Consider the following 3,970-nt stretch of genomic DNA (forward strand, 5'->3'; position numbering starts at 1 on the left):
CAAACGGTGATGCCACCAATCTCACGGGTTCTGTCCTGCCCTGTGGCCCTGGATCGTCCAGCCTCTGCTGGGATGGGGAGCAGACGACGCTCTTCTTGGCTGGAGCTGAGGGTGGGAGGTCCCGCTTCCCCAAAGGCCTATTCCTGGATTCCAGCACAGGTCCTACTGGGTAGCACCTGGCGCCGCCCCGCCCCTCCAGGCCTGGCACTCGCCCTCAACAAATATGGCGCCCACGGCCTCACGCGCCTTACGCGCCTCACCCCGCAGGCGCGTCACGCTACAGACCCTCAGGGCTTCCCCCTCGCCGCTCTCATTCCCCTCAGACTGGCTGACAAGACAGGGAGCGGGAAGTATGACCTGGCTGGTGGCGGTGTCCTGGTCGGTTCTCCCGCGGCTGTTGTGTGGCTGCGCAGGCGCTGCTGGGCCGGATGCTGTACACCCGGGAGAGCGCGCCGCGGGAGCCCAAGGAGCTCCAGGGCCTCTGAAGCTTCCAAGCCGACTTCTCCGACAACGGACGCCGGGGCTTCCAGGAGCAGAGGTACCGGCGACCCTTGGGAGAGGCGCCCGGAAGCCCGGCGTTGGGAATGGCGTAAGCCCTGGCGCCCTGCACCCTCCTTCACCTGAGTGCCCGGGAGCTGGGGTCCCGGAGGAGGTTAAAGGTCAACGGGCTTGGGGGCGCGGGGTTGGAGGAAGGGGGAACCGGGGGGACTAGGGGGACCCAGGAGGGCCCGGGCGGAGGAGGCAGGAGGAGGAGGAAGCGCTCCTGTGCAGCCGCGTCCGGAGGCGAAGGCTGAGCCCGGGCAGTGTCCTTTCTAATATTTATTTTTAATTTTTGAAATGTTTTTGAGACTGGGTTTGGTCCTCCCGCCCAGGTTCGAGAGGAGTGGCGCAGCCCTAACTTCTGAGCTCAAGGGATTCTCCCGCCCCAGCCTTGCAAGTTTGCTGGGACCGACATGCCTAATTAAAAAAAAAAAACGAAACAAAAACAAAAAACAAAAAACACAACAAGAAAGAAAAGAAACTTGGTCGGGCTTGGTGGCTCACGCCTGTAATCCCAGCACCTTGGGAGGCCGAGGCGGGCGGATCACCTGAGGCCAGGAGTTCAAGACCAGCCCGGCCAACGTGGTGAAACCCCGTCTCTACTGAAAATACAAAAATTAGCCGGGCGTGGTGATGAGCACCTGTAATCCCAGCTACTTGGGAGGCAGAGGCAGGAGAATTGTTTGAACCAGGAAGGCGGAAGTTGCAGTGAGCCGAGATCACGCCATTGCACTCCAGCCTGTGCGACAGACTGAGATTCTGTCCCGAAACAAAAACCAACTTTTTGGTTTTGTTTTGTTTTTCAAGATACAAGGTCTCAGTACGTTCTCCAGGCTGATCTCGAACTCCTGACCTCCAGCCATCCTCCCACGTTGACTTCCCAAAGCGCTCATTACAGGCATGAGCCACCAGACACTCCTCAGGCCTGAGGGGCAGGCCCTGCACAGAGCTGGTCGCGGGGATTGGGAGAAGGGGACAGTTTAGACATTCTGAGGTCAGCTCTGCTGACGGGGGACGGTAGCTTGGTTTTCAGGGTTCAGATAGAGGACAGACAGTGACATCAGGCCAAGGACGCCACCCCTGTTGCCCTCCTGACTTGGATGTGGTCAGCAGAGAAGTGGGATCCGGTGAGGTCTGGGCCGCGTTTGCCTGTTCTACATCCTCTTTTTCTTTTTCTTTTTTTTTTTGAGAGAGAGTCTCGCTGTGTCACCCAGGCTGCAGTGCGATGGCACGATGTTGGCTCACGGCAGCCTCCGCCTCCTGGGTTCAAGTGATTCTCCTGCCTCAGCCTCCCGAGTAGCTGGGACTACAGGCGCCCGCCACCACTCCCAGTTAATTTTTGTATTTTTAGTAGAGATGGGGTTTCACCATATTGGCCAGGCTGGTCTCGAACTCCTGACCTTGTGATCCGCCTGCCTCTGCCTCCCAAAGTGCTGGGATTACAGGTGTGAACCACCGTGCCCAGCCTACATCCTCTGTTTCTGACTTTGTGGTATTCAGTACAAGAGAAAGAGAGGAGAGGGCTGGCTGCCAGCGTGGGCCTCACTCACAGTGTCCTAAGCAAAGCTCCCCCATCCCCCTAACCAGCCTTCCTCCCTGTGACAGGCAGTGGGTCATTTGCATCTTAGTCACAGGTCTGTACCTTCTTGCCTCGGGCTGGGATGTGCCCCTGGGTTCACCCCTGTCTCAGGAGATACTGGGTCCTCCTTATACACATCTAGATGTACCTTCTTGCCTCGGGCTGGGATGTGCCCCTGGGTTCACCCCTGTCTCAGGAGATACTGGGTCCTCCCATCTGCTCCAACAAGGATCTCCTGGCCCCACTGGCCAGGTGTACAACCTGCCCTGGCAGTGGACCTGTCATCAGCAAGTTATCTGTCTTTTCCGCCAGGAGTCCCCGCCATGTGTCAGAGCTTGTGCTAGGCCTGAGGGCACAGCTGTGCAGCACACTGGTCCTGGATCCCTTTGGGGGCTTAGGAGCTGAGCCCAGCCCTTCTCTTTGCAGTCGGGCTCCACCTTGGACATACCAGTTCTCTGCATCTTCACTGACATCAGCCAGGACTGGGCATTTTGTCAGCTCGGTGTGGTATGAATGGGAGGTGACCCTGCTGAAGCGATGGATCCAGGACCTGCACACAAGAGTGGTGCTGAGGATTGGCAGTGCCCACTTCTATGCCATTGTGGTCAGTGTGGCCAGGAGCAGGCAGGGCGGGTGAGTGGGCACAGCTGCTGAACAGCATGGGACCCTCAGATTCCACCCACAGCCTGTCTCCTGGGGTGGGACGGTGGGGGGCCTTACCCTGCCCTGGGGGCTGTGCCCTGTGTAGGGGGATAGGTGGCCTGATCTACCCCACTGGGATGTCATTCTTCCCGTCTGGCTGGCAAGCCCCTGAGCCCCATGCTGCGGGTTATGTGAGGGCGTGCCCGATAGCAGAGCCCCTCCTAATGCCCCGACCTGCCACCCTCTCCCCATATTTCCTATGTCTGCAGTGGGTGAATGGTGTCCACACGCTAGACTATGAAAGGGGCTACCTCCCCTTCGAGGCTGACATCAGCAGCCTGTTCCCGGTGGGGCACCTGCCCTCCCGCCTCTGCGTCACTGTCACCATCAATAGCACGCTCACCCCCCCACCCTGCCACCAGGGACCATCCATACGTGACCGACACGTCCAAGTGGGTACCATCCTGCCTCCACTACACGCACCCACCTTCCCGCCCCACCCTGTGGTCTTCCTGCTAGGGACAGGGTGGCCTTCGCAGAGAGGAGGCCCTGATCTGGGGAGGCAAGTGAACTGAGGGCAAAAGACCCATGGCAAGGGCCCAGCGAACCACAGTCCTCCCGCCCTAGGTATCCCAAGGGTTACTTTGTCCAGAACACAGACTTTGACTTCCTCAACTATGCAGGACTGCAGCAGTCTGTGCTTCTGTACACGACACCAATTACCTGCATCGATGACACCACCATCACCACCGGCGTGGAGCGACACAGTGGTGACGGCTTCTGGTAGGATCCTCCCTCAGCGGGGCTCAGGGTGGCTCTGTTTGTTCCCTATTTGGAAAGCTCTCCCAGGAAAAAGGTTCTTCCAGCATCTCTAAACCTTCACTGGTTCCCATCCACCTACGAAGCTAAAATCCAGGCTGTCTGAGCGGGCACGGGCTCTCGAGATCACTCCTGTGTTTGATCTCGCTTGGAGAAGAGGGGTCTGGCCTAACGTCACATAGCTCAGGGTGGCAGTCCTGTCCCTTCCCCATGGTGCTGCTCTCACTCTAGCTCCCATTGCTACACATCGTGCTCAAGGAACAGGCAGCTTTGGAGTGCCGGGTGCGGTGGCTCACGCCTGTCATCCCAGCTCTTTGTAAGGAGGACTTGGTAGGAGGATCACTTCAGGCCAAGAGTTCAAGACCAGCCTGGGCAACATAGCGAGACCAT

General features: G+C 58.6%; 1 pseudogene; it reads left to right on the forward strand.

Moving 5' to 3' along the window:
- The first annotated feature begins 352 nt into the window (after positions 1–352).
- LOC105538261 overlaps positions 353–3,970 on the forward strand; it is an 8,353-nt pseudogene continuing 4,735 nt past the window's right edge.

This window comes from Mandrillus leucophaeus, unplaced genomic scaffold (assembly GCF_000951045.1).
Source record: "Mandrillus leucophaeus isolate KB7577 unplaced genomic scaffold, Mleu.le_1.0 Scaffold1881, whole genome shotgun sequence".
In the NCBI taxonomy this organism is placed as follows: domain Eukaryota; kingdom Metazoa; phylum Chordata; class Mammalia; order Primates; family Cercopithecidae; genus Mandrillus; species Mandrillus leucophaeus.